The sequence below is a fragment of the Hemitrygon akajei genome, unplaced genomic scaffold (assembly GCF_048418815.1).
Source record: "Hemitrygon akajei unplaced genomic scaffold, sHemAka1.3 Scf000209, whole genome shotgun sequence".
NCBI lineage: Eukaryota > Metazoa > Chordata > Chondrichthyes > Myliobatiformes > Dasyatidae > Hemitrygon > Hemitrygon akajei.
In genome coordinates, this window is record NW_027332094.1 from 52,122 (window position 1) to 75,663 (window position 23,542).

General features: G+C 45.3%; 1 protein-coding gene across 2 annotated transcripts in view; it reads right to left on the reverse strand.

The window, feature by feature from the left end:
* The window catches only part of LOC140724420 (NACHT, LRR and PYD domains-containing protein 3-like), a 63,304-nt gene extending 40,118 nt beyond the window's left edge, over window positions 1-23,186 (reverse strand). For both annotated transcript variants that reach the window (XM_073038871.1, XM_073038870.1), the window contains exons 1-2: window positions 23,071-23,186; window positions 11,509-11,676 (exon numbers count right to left, since the gene is read on the reverse strand). The gene's annotated coding sequence lies outside the window, so the exon portion shown is untranslated. The remainder of the gene's footprint in view (window positions 1-11,508; window positions 11,677-23,070) is intronic.
* Between the last annotated feature and the right edge of the window lie 356 nt (window positions 23,187-23,542).

Sequence of the window (23,542 nt, forward strand, 5' to 3'; positions counted from 1 at the left end):
TTCAGAAACTAACACTCCATCAACATATGGCCCAACGGGAACCTGATGGTCATCTGAATTGACCAATGATCGGGCTGGATAACCTGGGCGAGAGTCACAAGACACTGGGGATACGTTTTGCATTGTGTCCTGCAGCTAAACTGAACTCAATTTATCATTTTCTTATTGTTAAATGAGGTCTTGCCCAGCACAATTGGTCATCACGTTTCCTGTAGGCTAACAGGGATAAAATGTTTTAGTATAAAATTGAAATAATAGTGCTGGAAACTCTTTTCACCAGATTAGCTTTGAGGAAAGAGAAACTGTGGAAGACCCAGTATCTGAACTGGGACTGTCCAAGATGCTGCCCGATCTGCTGAACGTGTCCAATATTCTCTCTTTTTCTTTAAATTATACACAGCTATTGACTGATTACAAGTCGTTTGTGACGGCCTGAACAAAGTTGTACAAATGTAAGACCCATATTCATTAGTTTTGTCTTCATTCCAATACAGGGATAATACAGTCGAAACAGTCAATGTTTACAACACCCTCCCCACCCCACTATCAGTCTCTTACATCTGCTCCCGAGGCCGCTGTCTCTCACTGAGTGACCGTGACCAGAGAGCGATAAAAATGAGCACCACTCCCTGCAAGTCACATGGGCTGTTACCCTGGCAACAGAGAAAGCAGCTCTCCAAAAATGACAAAAAAATAAAGTACGGTAACTGACTCAAATTTAAATGCTGTCAAGATTAACATTTCGCCATTTTGCAACGTTGCAACTAAGATTGTAATTATTGATTACAGACTGGTCAGAAATTGACGAGAATTTTGAGATATATCATTGAGGTGGTGAAATACAGAATGGACAGGGGTTGAACAAGGTGGTTGATACATATCATTGACCTGGTGGGATACAGGCTGGACAGAGTTTAAACAAGTTACGCAGGGAATGAGCAGATGGAACCAGATGGGACAAGGGATCATCATTAGTTTTCCCTGCATTCCAACACAAGAATTATTCAGTACACACAGTCAATGCTCACAAATCCTCCCCACCACTTCTTTAGTCCGTTACATCTGGTCCTGGGCCACTAACTCTCACTGAGCAACGGTGAACAGAGAGCGATATAAATGTTTACCACTCCCTACTGGTCACATGCGCTGTTATTCTGGCATGCAGAAAGAGGCTCTCCAAAAATGACCGAAAAAGTAAGAAACGGGTTCAATTTTAAATGCTCTGAGTCTCGTTATGACAAGATTAACATGATTCAATTTTACACGTACTTGTTCAAAATAAGTCTGTGAACCTTGGTTTTCAATAATTGGTGCGACCACCCCCCACCCCCACACCCTGTACAGCAATAACTTCAACCAAATGCTTCTGGTAACTGTTGATCTTGAAGCACATCGGCTTGGAGGAATTTTAGGCCATTCCGCGTTACAAAACTGCTTCAACTCTGGGATGTTAGTGGGATTCCTTGCCTGGACTGTTGCTTCAGGCCATACCACAACATCCCTATGGGATTAACGATAGGATTTTGACTTGGACATTCCAAAAACGAAATTTTCTTTTGAAATCACTCTCCTATCGATTTACTCTTGTCTTTCGGATCATTGTCCTGTTGCATTGTCCAACTTGAATTAAACCAGTTGACAGACTGATACCCTGACAGACTCTTGTAAAGTGTCTTAATATAAAATTAAAACAACGGCTATTTTATAACGTTGAAACTAAAATTGTAATGTTTGTCTTTACCTTACCTTATCCTGCATTAAACAAATCCTCTGCTATTTCTGGGTAACAAACACCGATCGTGAGGCAAAATACTTGAGAATGAGGACACGATAGCAGTTTCCAAAGATTACAGTCTAAACAGCAACTCTCCCAGGACTCCTTGCTCCGGTAATATGATGCAGTGTTTCGGCCAATCAGAGTTCAAAAACTAACACTCCATCAACCCATGGAAGAACAGGAGCCTCATGATCATCTGACTGGACCAATGATCGGGCTGTGAAACCAAGGCGTGAGTCAGCAGATACCGGGGATACGTTTTACATCGTCTCCAGCAGCTAAACTGAACTCAATTTATCATTATCTTATTGTTAAATGAGGTCTTGCCCAGCACAATTGGCTATCACAGTTCCTGCAGGCTAACAGGAATAAAACGCTTTTAATATAAAATTGAAATAATAGTGCTGGACTCTTGTTTCATCAGATTAGATTTGTGGAAAGAGACCCGGTATCAGAACTGGGACTGTCCAAGTTGCTCCCCGATCTGATGAACACAACATCCTTCCTGCCCCACTATCAGTCAGTTACATCTGCTCCCAAGGCCACTAACTCTCAGTGGGGGGCAGTGACCAGAGAAAGAAAAATGAGCACCACTCCCTGCAGATCCTGTGGGCTGTTCCTGGCAACAGAGAAAGTGACTCTCCAAACATGACCAAAACAGGAAATAACAGACTCAACTTTAAAAGCTGAGAGTCTCCGTCTGATAAAGATTAACTCAGCGGCCATTTGGTAACCATGAAACTAAAATTGTAGTGGCTGTCTTTACCCTAGCTCATGCTCTATTCAATAAATCCTCTTGTACTTCCAGGTAACAAACACCGATTTCAGAAATAACTCAGTGAGACAAAATACCTCACAATGAAGACTGGACAGAGGTTGAACAAGATGGTTGATACATATCGTTGAGGTGGTGGGATACAGACTGGACAGAGGTTGAACAAGATGGTTGATATATATCATTGAGGTGATGGGATACAGACTGGACAGAGGTTGAACAAGATGGTTGATATATATCATTGAGGTGGTGGGATACAGACTGGACAGAGGTTGAACAAGATGGTTGATATATATCATTGAGGTGGTGGGATACAGACTGGACAGAGGTTGAACAAGATGGTTGATATATATCATTGAGGTGGTGGGATACAGACTGGACAGAGGTTGAACAAGATGGTTGATATATATCATTGAGGTGGTGGGATACAGACTGGACAGAGGTGGAACAAGATAGTTGATATATATCATTGAGGTGGTGGGATACAGACTGGACAGAGGTTGAACAAGATGGTTGATATATATCATTGAGGTGGTGGGATACAGACTGGACAGAAGTTGAACAAGATGGTTGATATATATCAGTGAGTTGGTGGGATACAGATTGGACAGAGGTTGAACAAGATGGTTGATATATATCATTGAGGTGGTGGGATACAGACTGGACAGAGGTTGAACAAGATGGTTGATATATATCATTGAGGTGGTGGGATACAGACTGGACAGAGGTTGAACAAGATGGTTGATATATATCAGTGAGTTGGTGGGATACAGACTGGACAGAGGTTGAACAAGATGGTTGATATATATCATTGAGATAGTGGGATACAGACTGGACAGAGGTTGAACAAGATGGTTGATATATATCATTGAGGTGGTGGGATACAGACTGGACAGAGGTTGAACAAGATGGTTGATATATATCATTGAGGTGGTGGAATACAGACTGGACAGAGGTTGAACAAGATGGTTGATATATATCATTGAGCTGGTGGGATACAGGCTGGACAGAGGTTGAACAAGATGGTTGATATATATCATTGAGCTGGTGGGATACAGGCTGGACAGAAGTTGAACAAGATGTTTGATATATATCATTGAGGTGGTGGGATACAGACTGGACAGAGGTTGAACAAGATGGTTGATATATATCATTGAGGTGGTGGGATACAGACTGGACAGAGTTTGAACAAGATGGTTGATATATATCATTGAGGTGGTGGCATACAGACTGGACAGAGGTTGAACAAGATGGTTGATATATATCTGTGAGATGGTGTGGTACAGGCTGGACAGAGCTTGAACCAGATGGGCAGGGGATGTGGAGATGGAACCAGATAGGAGAAGGAATCAAGGACGGTCGCTGATGGTACTCCAGCAATACACAGTTACTGAATTAATAGTAGATACTACTGTATGAAAGATTCTAAAATGACCAAAACAGAACAACTGGATACTTGACATCTCCCCGAACCAAATGTTATCAACGCACCATGGAAAGGATCCCATCCAGACTTGACACCTTTGTCTGGCCACTGCTCTGCCCAAGAGTGCAAGGAACTGCAGAGAGCTGTGGACACAGCTGAGCACATCATAGAAATTAACCTCCCCTCCATGGACTCTGTCTACACTTCCCACCGCCTCAGTAAAGCAGACCTTGTACTTCAAAGATCCCCACAACCTGGGACATTCTCACTTCTCACCCATTCCGCATCGGGGAGAAGCTGCAAAAACCTGAAACCATGTACCACCAGGCTCAAGGACGGTTTCCATTCTGCTGTTATAAGCAAACTGAATGTCCCCAGTGTGATACGATGGACAGCTGACCTCACTGTTACTTGAAGTGACCTTACACTTTCTGCATGGCACTTTCTCTGGAACCATAATGATTTGTAATACTTATTGTTTTACCTTCTATCACCTCAATGTACTGTTTAATGAATTGTGTGGTTGGTACGCAAGACAAGATTTCCACTGAACCTCTATACGTGACAATAATAAACAGATTTCCCATTTTCATGGAGTGGAAATTATTAGACAGCTTAGGTTGCCGGGTTGGATCTTCTGCAGGGAGAGTTAACTGAAGTGTAGAAATTATTTTTGGAGCCCGGACACATGGAAGCAATTATCGAACGCAGGTATCGATCCAGGTAAAGTTTGGATCTGCTACAGGTTCAGATGATGGGGATAAAGTTTCCGGGATACATCACAATGGATGGGTTCAGTCCCGGCCTCAGCACCTTAACCCACTCCTAGAACCACAGCACCAAGAGCTGAGTGGCAGCTCACCTTGGGAGCTTCGGTGTGAAGGTCCCACAACCCGGACCCACCCAGCAGGTTCTGCCCGGGAAGCGGTGGAAGCCGGCTGTTCAGGGAAATAACGGGAATCACTGCCCAATGTCGCTTGGGTCCGCTCAATTCTCACCTACGGGATCTCTTTGGTCTCGCCCCACAGGGAATGATCTTTCCCCCGGCTTCCTGCCCCAGGAGGCGAGGTCACTCCTGATCGCAACCCCACAAATGATCCGCCGCATCCATCCACAAGAAATCACTGCCCATCCCGGGACTTAGCGTGTTGCAATGTGATCGTGCGTCATAGCGCGGGGGCAGGGCCTCAGAAACAAACCTGCAGATGCTGCCGATCTGCAGTGAAAAGGGAGCTGGAACAGGATCGTGTGATGGGTGCAGGTTCTCTCATTTAAAACAGTGTCTCTGCTTCTCGCTCCTCACACGCTGCCTGATCCACCTGCCACATTTTCCACTGAACTTCTATAAATGACAATAATAAACAGATTTCCCATTTTCATGGGGTGGATATTATCAGACAACCTGCGTTGCCGGGTTGGATCTTCTCCAGGGAGAGTTAAGTGAAGTATGGAATATTTTTTTCTAGGAGCCCAGATACATGGAAACAATTATCGAACCCAGGCATCAATCCAGGTGAAGTTTGGATCCACTACTGGGGCAGGTGATGGAGATAAAGTTCCCAGGATACATCTCAACGGATGGGTTCAGTCCCAGCCTCACCACCTCATCCCGCTACTAGGACCACAGCACCAGGGGCTGAGCGGCGGCTCAACTCAGGAGCTTCGGTGTGAAAGTCCCACAAACCGGACCCACCCAGCAGGTTTTGTCCGGGAAGCGATGGGAAGCCGGCTGTTCAGGGAAATAACAGGAATCACTGCCCAATGTAGCTCGGGACCGGCCTCAATTCTCACCTGCGGGATCTCGTTGGTCTCGCCCCACAGATAATGATCGTTCCCCCGGCTCCCCACCTCAGGGGGCGTGGTCACTCTCCTGATCCCAACTCCACACGACCCCCCACATCCATCCAAAAAAAAAAAAAATCACTGCCCGTCCCGTGGCTGAGCATGCGCAATGTGATCGTATCTCATAGCGCGGGGGCAGGGCCTCAGAAAAAAAAAACCTGCAGATGCTGCCGATCTGCGGTAAAAAGGGACCGGGAAACAGGATCGTGTGATGGACCCATGGTCTCTCATTTAAACCCGTGACTCTGCTTCTCGCTCCTCACACGCTGCCTGATCCACCTGCCACATTTTCCACTTATCAAATTAACATCAGCTACATTTTTATTTTTTTCTCTCTGTATCATTCCCATCCCATCCCTGTACCACCTAGGTCACAGAAATACGGATTTGATTCCCATTACTGTCTAACAGATGATTCAGACCCAAAAAGGAATTGTGCAGTTTTCATTCAAATCACTTCTATGTTTACAAACACTAATTTCTATTCACATCCTCTGGGCTCACTGGACAGGAACACTGAAACATCAAGTGAGAAACGGCAGGAGAAGGCCATTCAGCCCCTTTAACCAATGACAATATGGTAGCAGCTCTCCCATCTCAGCCACATTTCTTCCCAATCCTCATTGACTCGATCTTTTCAGTCTCCACCCATCTCCCAGCCTCTTTATTCAGTGAGGGTGATCATTGAGTCTTCACCGCCTCTGTGGTGGGGATTTACAAACATTCACTAACCCTGGAGTGGAGACATTTCCCCTCATCTCAGTCCGGGAGAGTCCACCCCCTTTTTCAGAGACTGGGATCCCTGGTTCAACCGGTAATGATGTTGTGCATTTCAATGTGTTCACCTCTCAGTCCTCGATTCTCTAAATGAATCACTGTCCATAACAAATACTCTCTGACGTCTTTGTTAATCCTCTGTGGAATTAAGTTCCATTGACTGCAGTCCGAATCACTCACCTCCCACTCCTGTCCACTTTCCCACCTCCCCCTTCACCTGGATCCACCTCTCACTCCCCAGCTCTTGCCCCATCCCCACCCCTCACCTCTTTTCTCTGACTATTTCCCGTCTACTCTCAGTCCAGAGGGAGGGTCTCGGCCCGAAATGTTGACGGTCCATTTCCCTCCACAGATGCTGCCCGACCCATTGAGTTCCTCCGGCAGTTTGTCCTTTGGTCTGTATAACCTGTGTTAGTATGGGGAGCGGGGTTTTACACCATATTCCAGGTACAATCTCAACAAAGCACAAATAATTGTTAAATTCATTTTCATTCTTATACCCAGTAACTCTTGCAATAAATACAACGCACCTTTGTCCTCTCTCCCTACCAACTGCACATCAGTCCATCCCCATTGAATCACACTCAGGATTTTGGTTTGTCCTACAGAAGTGTGTGATTTCACATTTCCCACATTGGGCTCCAGCTGACCTGTTGTTCCCACTCACTTAGTTTGCCTCCATAACCCCGAAACCTTTCGACAAGAGACACAGAACTTAGAACAGTACAGCACAGGAAGAGGCCCTTCGGCCCACAATGTTGTATTCAAACTATTCAGTTAATCAAATTGCCAACTAAACTAATCCCTTCTGCCTATACAATTTCCCCTCACATTCATGTGTCTATCTAAACAACTCTTAAAAGTCCCCGATATACCTGCCACTATCATCACACCAGGCAGCACATTTCACCAAACCACCACTCTGTGTAAAAAAAACACTTTCCCCTCACATCTCCTTTCAAACAACCCCCCTCACCTTAAATGCATGCATCTTGATCTTGACATTTCTACCCCGGGTAAATAGTTATTCTCTCTCTACTCTACCTATGTGTCTTGTAACCTTATTAACCTCCATCCTCTTACCCTAGCCTGCGTGGGTCCAGAGAAAACTGTCGAAGAAATCTCATAATCTTATACACCTCCATCGTCTTATTCCTGCGCCGCTCTGGAGAAAACAACACAAGTTTGTCCAACCTCCCGTTATAGCTCATGCCCTCTAATCCAGGCAGTGTCCTGGTAAACCTCATCTGCGCCTGCTCCAAATCCCCGACATCCTTCCGAGAATGGGGGCGACCAGAACTGTATGAAACACTTCAGATGTGGCCTAACTCAAATTTTATGAAGCTGCAACATAACTTCCTGAATTTTGAATGCAATACCTTCACTAATAGAGGCAAGCATGCCATTTGCCTTCTTAACCACCGTGTCAATAGCCACTTTGACGGAGCGATGAACTTGGGACTCCAAGATCCCTCTGCTCATTGACACTGTTAAGGGTCTTGTACTTAACAGTATATTAACTCTTTATAATTGACCTACCGAGATGCCAAGATGATCTTCACTATTCAAATCTCAGAGTTTTCGCAGGGACTGTTGAAGTTATTGACAAGTGTGCATGTACAGGAAGATGCAGGTACAGAATAGCACTGACTTGCAGCAACATCACAGGCAAGTACATTCAGATAACACATGGAACATAATTTATACAATTCTATGTCATTATCAATATAGTAATACAAGTTTTATATCATTAACAATATACAAATATAAATATGTTGTGTCAATAATCATAAATATACATTCTCTGCCATTAACAATGTACAAATATACATTTTTTTCAAGAACAGACTTGGAAATGTTGAATTTGGTCCCTCAGCCAAATTGTTGACACAGTTTGGGAAAAACTAGGCTCCAAGCAGCGGTCCCTACTACACCCACTGGGACATCCTGCAGACCCAAGAAGAGTCTGGTTATTCCTTCTCATTAAATACACAAACAACAAGAATAGGAGCAGGCCACTCAGCCCATCCAGTCCATCCTGTCATTCAATAGGACCCAAGAACGGTCCTTCCTTGCCCCCAACACCACTCCAATCCACTTTGCCCAGACCATTAGACCCACTTGCAGCTCAGTCTGCCAGTGCTGCCCCCCCCCCCCACCCCCGAAGTGGTGAACATCTCTGCTCGCCACCACCGTGGACTCAGACATTTCCACAGACGAGCCCCTCCTGTCCCTTCCCCAATGTTAATGGGCTCCTTCCCCTATCCTGCTCCTGGATCCAGCTCTGGAATAAACATCCTCTCGGACTCCACCCTGTCCACCCCCTCACACACCTTCTTTATCCTCTCAGCAAAATCCCTCACACTCGCCCTTCTGCCGAGAACCCTCCCTATGGGGCCAGCATCAAGCCGATGAACCGAGCGGTATCCTCCTACCTCTCAGCAATACATCAGACTCCGGCCGCAGGAGTCGCTTCACAAACGCCACCAACTTCCCTCGGAGTGAAGTGGAAATAAATCAAAAAGCAGGACATTTACTTGAGGTTTGTTCCGCTTTGACGGGGAGTTCGATGCGAGAGCGGGAGATGAAAGCAGCGGTGGTAACGTCCTCTCAGCTGCTCTGCCTCCGCTATTGGGTGTAACCAGTGATAAACATGGCTTCACACCTATGTGAAGAGTGTAACTCCTCTGTTGATTGTAGGGTGGGGTGGGGTGGGTGGGTCAGGGAATTGTTACCTTAGCTGGTAAAGTTCGACAGTCTCAACGCCAGTGTGACGTAAGGAACTGCTCACGTGACTTCAGATCACGGTGGGGGGAAACCCACACGTGACATCAAGCATGTGGCGGGGTTATTAAACTTGAACATAAAGTGGACAATGATTATATCATAAACAGAATACATGATAAATATAGATGTTTTCAGTCAATATCAGACTTGTAAATATTGCATTTTGTCCCTCAGATAAATTGCTAATGCAGACAAGGATCAACCATGCTCCAGGTGTCTGTCCCCACAGCACCCAGTGGGACAGCCTGCTGGCCTAAGGTGGGTCTGTTTACTCCGTTGTTTAAACCCAGACACGTTAAACAAAAGACAACCACTGGGTCCCCCCAGCCCATTGTGTCATATAGTATGATCGTGACTTGCTCTCAAAATCACCCCCACAGCGCACTTGCAGGGTAACACTTTACCAGTGTCCGCTACAAATATACTGAAGCCTTCTTCATCCTCGCCACTTCAGAGGAGATAACCCCCCTGCACTCTCACTTCAATGCGTCACCCTTGCAGCTCCGCCAACTCCTTGGCGAGGAAAAGTGACATTAAAAAAACGACTTATTGTATCTTTCCCGGGAGTCGGGTTAGGAATGCCCATATCCCCATTGGTTGGTATACTAAATTGGCATTTGCTATCACCAATGAGAGACAAGTAAATTTCACGTCACTTCACGAGACATACCGGGCACACTCAGCATGCTTGAATCGTATCAACGTCAGCCCGGGAGAGCGAGGGAGACGAAGCTCTGCAAGAGGGCCCGCGTGGGGCAGTGGGCGGGGCGGTGACCTGTTGCGCGCGGTAGATGGGGAGACTGTAGAGTCAGTAACAGGGAACGGGAAGCGCGTCCCTTGGTCCCGTACCGCGCTGGCCAGCTCACCGAATGAGTTATGGTCGATCTGCAACCTGCTGGGGTACAACATTAACACACAAATCTCGATGTATAAACTTAATCAAGGTAATATTTCTTTTCAGTTCCAAAATATAAATGATATGCAGAAGTTGTATTGGCTTGCACTAATTAAACTGCCAGAACTTTTCTAATCAACACGACAAATGCATAACTGGACCACTCGGCCCTCAGAAACTACTACTGATCTGATTTAAACTTTATTTACGCATTCCCCCATGTTCATCTCGATAAACTTCAACCCCACTCTTTATAAAGAAACTGGACTTTGAATGGAATCACAGGCTTTACTTTCCCTGGTCACTGAGTATAAAGAGAGCACAACTCCCGCAATTAAAAGCGGCAAAAAATAGGAGGGTGAGAATGGGAGTGAGGGAGGAAGGGGAAACTGTTGCTACATTTCACTACATGATGCCCTGTCCACAGCCAATCCTTCCAAAATGTCTCTTAACATTGCATCCACCTTAACATCAACTCCTCCATCACCTGACCGAGCACGGTGCTTCCCATCCCGAAATCACAGAGTTTAAACCGACCCCGGCAGCTCCAGCAGTCCTGGCTGCAAGGACATTCGTTCATCTGAAGTAGAGATATAACCCGCGTCTTTGATCCATGGTCAGATGGGAACATTGCAAAACCTATTTCTGCTTAATCACATATTCATAGTTTCTGACAATTTATTCGTAGAAAAATACTTGATGACTAGAGGGTATGTAAATTTAAATTATTCGTTGACATTTGCTAGTTAGGACTGAATGCAATGTGGTGCCGGGACATTTGGTTTCAAGAGGGTTTGCTCTTAGCAGAGGCTTGCACGACGATATACTCGAGGACAAGTATATCATTGCAGCTTGCAATAGACAGAGGAGTCAATGACATGTTGCTGTAGTTCATGGTAATTCCACATTTCTGCAATCACTACAGCAGGAAGCAGTTGCAACGACTTATAAAAGGAAGAAATTCTCAATGCGTTTTGAGATTATTATGACCTAACACAGACAAGCAAAGATACATCAGGAGTGACACGTTTGAATTGAATTGTTTGTACGTGTTAATACGAGGAATGTGCGTAGCTTCACGGAGCTGATGCTGACAGTACATTAGTAGATCTGGAGTGATTGCAACTGGCACTTCTAGGTTTATTCAGTCTCCCTCCAGCTATTTCCTACCTTTCTTTGTGCAGGTATATAGCATCTAAAGGACTAGTGTTTGAGTAAATGAGACTCACCAAACTTTCTCCTGACTGAATCAATGGAATCTCCGAGTCAGAAAGGTTCTCTCCAGTTGATGCTTTCAGTCCTGGGGTTGGTTCATTGTTGCTGTTCCCTCGTCTTCATTTGTGGTTTGCTTCCAGTCGTGGAGTTTTCTTCCAATAAACCTCTCACTGCAGATCTAACTTTAACCAGACAGATAATGAAGTATGTTACTAATACAAACGAGAACAAAGCATTAACCTAACATTTAAATATATCATGATGCGAGTGAAGAAATCTGGAACTATCCCTCACACTTTACAAAGCCTGACATGGGATACAAAGGAACACACACGAAATGCTGGAGGAACTCATCAGGCCAGGCAGCATCTCTATGTCGACTCTACTCTCTTCCATCGATTCTGCCATGCCTGCTGAGTTCCTCCAGCATTTTGTATGTGCTGCTTGGATTTCCAGCATCTGAAGATCTTCTATTGTTTGTGATGGGATGCAAAGAAGTCATCACTCAGTCTTGGTATAAGATACAAGTCATAATATATAGGAGTAGAATTAGGTGATTCGGTCATTCTAGTCTGCTCCATAATCAATCATGGTGGATTATTTTCCAACACTGTATTCTTGCTTCCCTGCTATAATTCTCAGCCTATTTAGCAATCCAGAACATGAATATACCAAACGATCAACTCCATCACCCTTTATAGACAATAAACAATAGACAATAGGTGCAGAAGTAGACCATTCGGCCCTTCGAGCCTGCACCGCCATTTTGAAATCATGGCTGATCAACTACTATCAATACCCCGTTCCTGCCTTGTTCCCATATCCCTTGTTTCCCCTATCCATAAGATACCTATCTAGCTCCTTCTTGAAAGCATCCAGAGGATTGGCCTCCACTACCTTCCGAGGCAGTGCATTCCAGACCCCCACAACTCTCTGGGAGAAGAAGTTTTTCCTTAACTGTGTCCTAAATGACCTACCCCTTATTCTCAAACCATGCCCTCTGGTACTGGACTCTCCCAGCATCTGGAACATATTTCCTGACTCTATCTTGTCCAATCCCTTAATAATCTTATATGTTTCAATCAGATCCCCTCTCAATCTCCTTAATACCAGCGTGTACAAGCCCAGTCTCTCTAACCTCTCTGAGTAAGACAGTCCAGACTTCCCAGGAATTAACCTCGTGAATCTACGCTGCACTTCCTCTACAGCCAGGATGTCCTTCCTTAACCCTGGAGACCCTTTGTGGTAACAAATTCCACAGATCAACCAACCTTTGACTGAAGTAATATCTCTCATCTCACTTTTAAAGTGAAGCTTCTTTATTCTGAGGCAATACTGGCAGATCCCAGACTCTCCGCCTAATGAAGGCATCCTCTACATTCCCGCTGCATCCAGACTTGTTGTTATTCAGTTGGTGTAAATAATCATCCCCGCCCTAACTCCACATCCCCCACAACCAACCCCCAACCACCATTCCTCTGAACTCCACTGAACACAAGCCCAGGGCTATCAAATGCTCCTCGTGCATAATGCTTATCATTCCCCAGATTATTTTGTGAACCTTGTTAGCAACAACTGTACTGAATACATTTCCGGGAAAAACGGGACAATTGGGACCAGGATAATGTACTGGGAAAAGCTTTAGTTTCTTTACTCTTCTATCAACTCAAACGAGCGCTGGTGCACTGGTCGATTTAAAATGAGATTTAAAATGTTACAGGGTGAGTGTAATAAAGAGAAACTGGAATCACTAGAAAAGCTCAGCAGGTAAGGAACAGCCGTGGGGAGAGGGACAATATTAGCGATTCGGTTTCCTGACCTTTCGTCAGAATGGATTCAAACATCATCCAGGTTTTAGTGGAAAATCTTGGGTTGCTCTCCATGGAGCGGTGGGGACTGAGGGAAGATCTGGTAGAGGTTTATAAGATTATGAAAGACATAGATAGAGTCGACAGGGAGTATCGTTTCGCTGTTTTGAAATCTCTAATACCAGAGGACATGCAATGAACGTGTGAGAGAGTAGATGCAAAGAAAATGTGAGGGTAAGTTGCTTTACTCAGAGAGGTGAGGATATTTGGAATGAGCTGTCTGTTATGGTGGTGGAAGCAAATACAATGGACGCTTTTAAGAGACTTTAGATAGGCAGATGGGTGTGAGGAATATTGAGAGGATATGGACATTGTGTAGGAAGGAGTCATTCGTTTTTTTTGTGGGGCGGGGGTTGATTTACTTTTCAGCTGGTTCGGCACACCATTGTGGCCAAAGGGCCTGTTCCTGTGATGTACTGTTCCATGTTCTGTTCCATCTTCAGCATCTCGAGTTTCTCTTTGACTCCCACTGGCAGATAGACAGGTGACAGTGAGCGGGAATTTCCAAATGTGAATTGATTTCTGAAACCACGGTCTATTTCTGCTGGTGCAAACACAGAACAGCGTATTTCACCACAGCCTCTCCCTGTGAGGGATGGAATGGGAATTCATTCTCTGCTTTGCTTCCAAAGGAACTTCAGAACCAAATATCTGAGCACAGAACAGAAATACTCGCTTAACATCTCATAAACCCGGACAACTTGATCCCCTGATTCATTTTATCTGGGTCAAAACATGTGAGGTATCCCAAGATCCAACCTCAGAGGGTCACAGCCCACACCGAAAGCCTCGCACATCTTTTCCACATCTCACACTGAGAGATTCACGCTACCAATATCCAGCCACCGGAGACGTCTGCTTCTTTGCGGAAGGAGAAACATCCAACACCGACGTAGACCTGAGCCCAAACACTGACAGTCCCATCCTCCTGGAGACCACATACCAAGATTGTATCTCAAGCATCAACTCTCCCAGGGCTCTTTGCTGCCGGTAATATGCGGCAGTGTCTCAGCTAATCCAAGTTCAAAAACTTACACTCCCACACCAACCCGTGACAGAACTGGAGACTGATGATCCTTTGTCTGGACGGGGATCGGCCGGGAAACATGGGCATTGGGTCACAAAGAGGGTGCTGATACATTTCAACTTGTTCCCACAGTTACATTGAGCATATTTGTTCATTATTTTATTGTTGAGTGCTGTGCAGCCCAGATCAATGAGCCGGCACTTTCCCCATCGTGTAACAGGAACAAAATATTTTAAATATAAAATTGAAAATATAGCATTGGAAACTCAGTGCAGGAGATTTCATTTTGTTCTTTAGATGCAGAACCGATTGACTGACTGCAAGATGTTTGACACCCAGAACAGAATTGCATAAATTCAATCCCTACAATCTTCTTCATTGCATCCCGCACAGTAAATGCTGAAAACATCCTCGTATCTGAGGCCACTCTCTCTCCGCTGAGAGTCAGCAACTAGAGAGCGATAAACATGTTCAACACTCTCTGCAGCTCTGGCGAGCTGTTGCCCTGGTGACGGAGGAAGTGGCTCGCAAAGACAACCGAGCGGGGAAATAACAAGCTCAGTGTGACACGTTCTCGGTTTCATTGTGACAAAGATGAACTGAACATTCAGCCATTTTGTAATGGTGGTACTAAAATTCCAGCGGTTGTTTTTACCCTGTCGAGGTGCATTCAGTAAATCTCATGGTAGTTCCAGCTCTACAGAACTCTCAGCAGTGCAGACGCTGGTCCAAAAATAAAATCACGTTGTTGGATTCGACCTGTCTGCAATAAATGTTGATTACGTATAGAAGTTTCAATTGAGATTCGCAGAACCCTTGGAGCACAGACACAGGACTGTTAGCCCATCCAGTCCGTGCCATGTTCGGTGTGGTCCCATCTCCCTGCACCCAGACCATAGCCCTCTATACCTCCCTCATCCATTTACCTACCCAAATATCTCTCAAATACTACAATTGAGCGTCCATCTCTTACTTCTGCTGGGAACTGGTTCCCCATTCGCACCACCCACTGAGTGAAGTAGTTCCACCTCAGATTCCCCTTAAATGTGTCACCTTTTGCCCTAAATCCATGACCTTACCCAACCTGAGGGGAACATTCCTACCTGTATTCACCCTATTTATACCATCATAGATTTCTGTATCTCTAGCGGGGGTTCCCAACCTGCGGTCCATGGACCCTTGCTTTAATTGTAGGGGCAAATGGCATAAAAAAGTTGGAGCCCTGCATATACCCCATCACTTCTCTGTATTCCAGGTAATTAAGTTCTAACCTGTTCAACCTAACACTATTATTACTTTCTGAAACACAAGCAATGTCCGTGTAATTTTCCGTGCTCTCTTTCACGCTTATCGATATCTTTCTTTCCAGCAGCTGACCGGAACTGCGCACAATTCCGCATATTTTGGAATCACGGTGTCTTTTGCAACTTCAGCATTAATATCCCAACCCCTCTTCTTAATAGCCAGCGTTATAAAGGTCAATATGCCCTAAACTCTCTTTACGACTCTGGTGCTGCCTTAAAGGAATTGTGGATCTGTAATACCCACGCCGGGACAATCAGGCTCAAAACAGTCATTTCCCCCAAGCAGTAAGCCTGATCAACACCTATACTCACTAACCCACTACTAGTTTCCTGACAGTTCTAGGCACTCCTGTGCATAAACTAACTTTATGGACAGAAAATCAGTATCGGTTTCCGTATGTCCAGACGCTCCTGTACCTAACGTCACTTTAGGGACATAGAATCAATGTCAGTCTCACATGTCCAAACTCTCCTGTGCCTAACGTCACTTTAGTGACATAGAATCAATGTCAGTCTCCGTATGACCAGACTCTCCTGTGCCTAACGTCACTTTAGGGACATAGAATCAATGTCAGTCTCCGTATGTCCAGACTCTCCTGTGCCTGACGTCACTTTAGGGACATAGAATCAATGTCAGTCTCCGTATGTCCAGACTCTCCTGTGCCTAACGTCACTTAATGGCAGGACAATCAATGTCAGTCTCCGTATGTCAAGACTCTCCTGTGCCTAACGTCACTTTAGGGACATAGAATTAATGTCAGTCTCCGTATGTCCAGACTCTCCTGTGCCTGACGTCACTTTAGGGAAATAGAATCAATATCATTCTCCGTATGTCCAGACTCTTCTGTGCCTAACGTCACTTTAGGGACATAGAATCAATGTCAGTCTCCGTATGTCCAGACACTCCTGTGCCTAACGTCACTTTAGGGACATAGAATCAATGTCAGTCTCCGTATGTCCAGACTCTCTTGTGCCTAACGTCACTTTAGGGACATAGAATCAATGTCAGTCTCCGTATGTCCAGACACTCCTGTGCCTAACGTCACTTAATGGCAGGACAATCAATGTCAGTCTCCGTATGTCAAGACTCTCCTGTGCCTAACGTCACTTTAGGGACATAGAATCAATGTCAGTCTCCGTATGTCCAGACTCTCCTGTGCCTAACGTCACTTTAGGGACATACAATCAAAGTTTTTAAGCTATCATATTTTATGTATTGTGTTTTGTTTATTATTGTGGTCTCTGTCATTTTGTTGTTTTTTTTTCTCTCCCTGTCCTGCTTCGAACACAGAGTAACAATTATTTTGTTCTGCTATACTGGAATGACATTCCGCAAGCTTGAATCCTGAACCCTGAGAAAAATACAATGACCAACCACATTATCTATACTCCCTCTTGATTTTATAAACTCCTACAATGTCATCTCCATTCTCCTCTGGAATGAAGATCCAGCTTGACCAACCACTTCCTATGACTCGGCACTCTAGTCCAGGCAGCATCTTCAGCAATCTGGTCTGCACCGTCTCCAGACTGATAATATCTGTACTACAGTAGGGTGAACACAACTGTACATAATACTCTGTGTATCCGCACCAAAAAATTATATAACTACAATACCATGCCCATAATCCAGAACTCAATGCCCTAACTGATGGCCAGCATTATTAAAGCCTTGTTGTTCACCGTCTATACTTGCACGTACACTTTCAGTGAACTGTACTCTTGTCACCCCAGGTCGCTCTGTTCCACAACACCCGATGTGCTCTCGTTCACTATACCAGTCCTACCCAGTTGACTGTCCAAAATGCATCATCTCTCACTTGTCCAATTAAAAACCATTTGACATTCCTCAGCCCATCTCAAAAACTGACCAAGATGTCTTTGAAATTCAATGTCACCTGTTGCCTTAACAACCAATCTCCCGAATTTAGTCTCCCTGTATACTCATGACTGTGTTGCCACCCACGGCTCTAATCTGCTAATGAAATTTGTCGAAGACACTACATAGATTGGCCTCCGCTCAAGCAATAACGAGGTGGCCTACAGGGAAGAGGTAATCTCCCTGACACAGTGATGGCAAAATAACAGCCTTTCCCTCAATATCGCAAAAACAAAGGAGCTAGTTCTGGACTACAGGAGGAACGGAGACGGGTAAACCCCTATTGACATCAGTCGATCTGGGGCTGAGATAGTGAACAGCTTTAAGTTCCTCGGCATCCCCATCACCGAGGATCCCTCACTGTCTGTTCACATCATCTGTGTGGTGAAAAAGGCACATAAGCGCCTCTTTCACTTCAGACGGTTGAGGAAGTTCGGTATCGTAGAACATAGAACATAGAATAGTACAGCACATTACAGGCCCTGCGGCCCATAATTTTGTGACGACCATCGAACCCTGCCTCCCATATAACCCCCCACCTTAAATTCCTCCATATACCTGTCTCGTAGTCTCTTAAACTTCACTAGTATATCTGCCTCCACCACTGACTCAGGCAGTGCATTCCACGCGCCAACCACTCTCTGAGGAAAACACCTTCCTCTAATATCCCCCTTGAACTTCCCTCCCCTTACCTTAAAGCCATGTCCTCTTGTACTGAGCAGTGGTGCCCTGGGGAAGAGGCGCTGGCTGTCCACTCTGTCTATACCTCTTAATATCTTGTACACCTCTATCATGTCTCTCCTCATCCTCATTCTCTCCAAAGCGTAAAGCCCTAGCTCCCTTAATCTCTGAACATAATCCATACTCTCTAAACCAGGCAGCATCCTGGTAAATCTCCTCTGTACCCTTTCCAATGCTTGGACATCCTTCCTATAGTGAGGCGACCAGAACTGGACACAGTACTCCAAGTGTGGCCTAACCAGAGTTTTATAGACCTGCATCATTACATCACGACTTTTAAACTCGATCCCTCGACTTATGAAACCTAACACCCCATAAGCTTTCTTAACTACCCTATCTGCCTGTGAGGCAACTTCCAGGGATCTGTGGACATGTACCCCCTGATCCCTCTTCTACTCCATGCTAACAAGTATCGAGCCATTTACCGTACTTTGTACTCTGCCTCGGAGTTTGCCCTTCCAAAGTGTAACACCTCACACTTCTCCTGGTTGAACTCCATCTGCCACTTCTCAGCCCACTTCTGCATCCTATCAATGTCACTCTGCAATCGTCGACAATCCTCTACACTATCTACAATATCACCAACCTTTGTGTCGTCTGCAAACTTGCCAACCCTCCCTTCTACCCCCTCATCCAGGTCATTAATAAAAATCATGAAAAGTACAGGTCGCAGAACCGATCCTTGTGGGACACCACTAGTCACAACCCTCCAATCTGAATGTAATCCCTCCACCACGACCCTCTGCCTTCTGCAGGCGAACCATTTCTGAATCCACCTGACCAAACTTCCCTGGACCCCATGCCTTCTGATTTTCTGAATAAGCCTACCTTGTGAACTTGTCAAATGTCTTACTAAAATCCATGTAGATCACATCCACCGCACTACCCTCATCTATATGCCGAAAACCCCTAAATCCTAAGAAGATTCTATTGGGGCACAACTGAGAGCATCCTGACTGGCTGCATCACTGCCTGCTATGGGAACTGTACATCCCTCAAACGCAGGACTCTGTAGACAGTGGTACGGACAGTCCAGCGCATCTGCAGTTGTGAAATTATCATGATTCAGGACCTTTACAAGGACAGGTGTGTAAAATGGGCCCGAAAGATCATTGGGGACCAGAGTAACCCCAACCACAATCTATTCCAGCTGTTACCATCCGGGAAACGGTACCGCAGCATAAAAAAACCAGGACCAACAGGCTCCGGAACAGCTTCTTTCACCAGGCCATCAGACTAGTTAACTCACGCTCAATTGAGTGTACTCTATATTATATGGACTGTTCAATATATTATAAATTATTATAAATTACTTTCATTGCGCATTGCACATTTAGACCGAGACGTAACGTAAAGATTTTTACTGTTCATGTATGTGAAGGATGGAAGAAATAAAATCAATTTAATTCAATTTATGCAGATTTGCTGATCGTGCCTTGTACATTCATGTGCAAATCAATGACACACACATCCCACTCGTCACAGGCCTCCATTAGCTAAAACCATCTTCAATCATCTCCTTCTGCTTCTTGATCTCGAGCCCGGAGTGAATCCTCCTCGTCAGATCCCCGTGAATCCCACGTGACCGAACCTTCCCGATCAGCTGCCATGCGGGATCTTGTTACAGACTTTACCAAAGTCCAGATGAATATCACTGCCTAATTTTAACTAACTCCCTAGTTTCCTCGAAAATAATCTCCAAAACATTTGACAAATATGATGTCCTATTGGGCAGTGTAGATGGTGATTTCCCCATAACCAATGCCCAACCGCCCGGGATTTCAGCTTCACTGCAGACTGAGGAAATTCCGATCCCAGCTGTCGAATTACCAACCTGGACTGAAGCCCGTAAACTGCCAGTTCCATATCCTCAGAGTCACCAGCCCAATATCATCACCCATACAAAGATGCTTTGATGCCGGCGATTTGTCGTGGAGTTCCTGCCATTTCCGATACACAAACTGAGGTGTAATTGGAAACTAATGACCCTCTGCCGGTGCCGGTACTCAGGCTGGTTCCCCGGTCTGTATAGAGGATGCGGATACACTTCAGCCTGACCCCAACAGCTAAACCGAGCACATTTGATCACAATCTTCTTGCTGTGTGGGATCTTGCCCAGCACAGCTGCCTGCCATGTTTCCTGCAGTGTAGCCGGAACAAAATGTTAAATTATAAAGTAGAATATACTGGGAACTCAGCACATCAGACTACATCTCTGAAAGGAGAAATGGTGGAAGACCCAGTTCCAGACCTGAGACTGTCCAAGATGCTGCCGATCTGCTGAACGTTTCCAGTATTTTCCCCTCCTTACTTTAAATTTCCTGCAACTGTAGTATGTTCTCCCTTTTCATTTTAATGCACAGATTGTAACCGATTGCCACCCTGAACTGTAAATGCCACCCCACCCCGACCAATTTGTTAGTTCTGAGTTTGTTCTGACCCTGGTGTAACACATCCCACACAGTCAATGCTCACAGCATCCTTTCCTCCCACTATCACTCTGTTACATTTGCTCCCGAGGCCACTGTCTCTACACTGAGAGGCGGTGACCACAGAGCGATAAAAACTGCAACACTTGCTGCAGCTCTGACGGGCCGTTACCCTGGAAACGGAGGAAGTGGCTCACCGAAAATAACCGAAAAGGGAAATAACAAACTCAACATCAGAAGCTATGAGTTCCGTTATGATAAAGAATAACACTGTAGCCATTTTGCAACGGTGAATCTAAAATTGAAATGGCTGCTTTTTCCCTGCCACGTGCTGTATTCAATTAAACCTCTGGTGTTTCTAGTTATAAAAAAAACACACAATCCTGGAAAAGAGGCAAAACAAAACTTCACAATGAAGGCAAAGTTTGAAAGAGAGATTGTTGAAATATATCATTGCAGCAATTGGGTACAGACTGGACAGAGGTTGAACAAGATGGTTGATATATATCATTGAGGTGGTGGGATACAGACTGGACAGAGGTTGAACAAGATGGTTGATATATATCATTGAGGTGGAGGGATACAGACTGGACAGAGGTTGAACAAGATGGTTGATATATATCATTGAGGTGGTGGGATACAGACTGGACAGAGGTTGAACAAGATGGTTGATATATATCATTGAGGTGGTGGGATACAGACTGGACAGAGGTTGAACAAGATGGTTGATATATATCATTGAGGTGGAGGGATACAGACTGGACAGAGGTTGAACAAGATGATTAATATATATCATTGAGGTGATGGTATACAGACTGGACAGAGGTTGAACAAGATGGTTGATATATATCATTGAGGTGATGGGATACAGGCAGGACAGAGGTTGAACAAGATGGTTGATATATATCATTGAGGTGGTGGGATACAGACTGGACAGAGGTTGAACAAGTTGGGCAGGGAATGAGCAGATGGAACCAGGTGGGAGAAGGAATCAAGTGCACTCTCTGATGGTCGCCCAGGAATACAGATACTGGAATAATAGTACTCACTAGTAGATAACAGATTCCAATATAACAAAGCCTGAACATGCAATATGAATTTCAGTATATGTCCTTTTCCACTCTGCAAGCTGTATCAATGCTCCCAGAGGATATCCCATCCCGATATTTCACATCTTCATACGACTACTGCTCTTCATTTAACTGAATGAAATAGCGGAGAACTGTGGACACAGCTGAGTACATATAGAAGCCAGCCTCCCCTCCATGGACTCTGTCTACACTTCCCACTGCCTCAGTAAAGCAGCTAACATAATGAAAGATCCCCACAATCCTGAACATTCTCACTTCTCACCCTCCCATCGGGGCGAAGATAAACATGCCACCGGGCTCAAGGACAGTGTCCATTCTGCTGTCAGAAGCGAACAGCGTGATGAGTGGACTCCTGACCTCACAGTCTAAATAGATGTGACATTGCACCACATATCTACCTGCACTGCACTTTCTCTGTAACCAGAATGATTTGCTATACTCTGGTGCTGTTTTACCTTATATCAACTGAATGTACTGTTGTAATGTATTGATCTGTGTGGATGGTACCGAAGACAAGATTCACTCTACCTCTGTACATGTAAAAACACTGATTCCCCATTTCAATCGTGTGGGAATATTAGACAGCCTGGGTTGCTCCTTTGGAAATTCCGGAGAGAGTGTACACATTTCCGAGAAACCCAGATAAATGAACAAGACTTAATTCTCTCATTAATAGGGCCAGATATCGGGAAACACTGTCAGCATTTCGGCAAGTCGTAGTAATGGAAAGAAGATGGAAATAAACTTCCCAGTCCCCCGAGAGGACGTGAGAGATCTGGAACTCACTGTCCTTTCTGAACGGGGAAAGATGAATTTCTCATACACGTGGAGCAGTGTCCCGAGGGTGCGATTACTCTGTTTAACCCTCGAGTCTGCAAGAACACAACAAGCCGAACGGCCGCTTTCAGTGTGCTGGAAATATGTAAAACCATTATCGACCCCAGGCGTCGATCCAGGTGAAGTTTGGATCCGATACCGGGCCGAGTGATGGAGGTAAATTTCCCCAGGTACATCTTAATGGATGGGTTCAGTCCCGGCAGCACCACCTCATCCCGCTCCTGGGAGTCGAGCAACAGAGACTGAGCGTCGGCTCATCTCAGACTGTTCGGTGTGAAGAACCCCCGACCCGGGCAGGATGTGTCCAGGAAGCCGGACGAGACCGCCAGTTCGGGGAGGTTAACGAGACTCACCGAACAACATGAAGTTTTCCCCCCTCGGCATCGGCTTCAGTACTCACCGATGGGTAATTCTCGGTCCCGTTCCTTCTCAGGACCTGCCTCAATATTCACCAATAGGAACTTAATCAATTTGCCCCGCAGACAGTGATCTGACCCCCGGCTTCCCGCCGACGATCCGCTTCGACACAGAAAGGAAAGAAAACCACCGCCCATCCGGGGACTGAGAGAGAGCGGGGGCGGGGCCTCGAAAAGCCACAGATGCTGCAGTTCTGCGTTTGAAATGGGAGCGAGGTGGATCACGTGACGGGTGGAAGTTCTCCCAGTTGAACCAGTGTCACACCCTGCCCGACCTACCTGCCGCATTTTACACATTATTTCGTAATTACACCAGCTTAATTTTTCCCTCAGTACCTTCGCTGTCCCATTAGCTCCACTTTCCTGTTCTCAGAGAATTGTGTTGTTTTCATTCAAATCACTTCTATATTTACAAACACAAATTTCTATTAACATTCCTCCGGGACTTCACAAGGC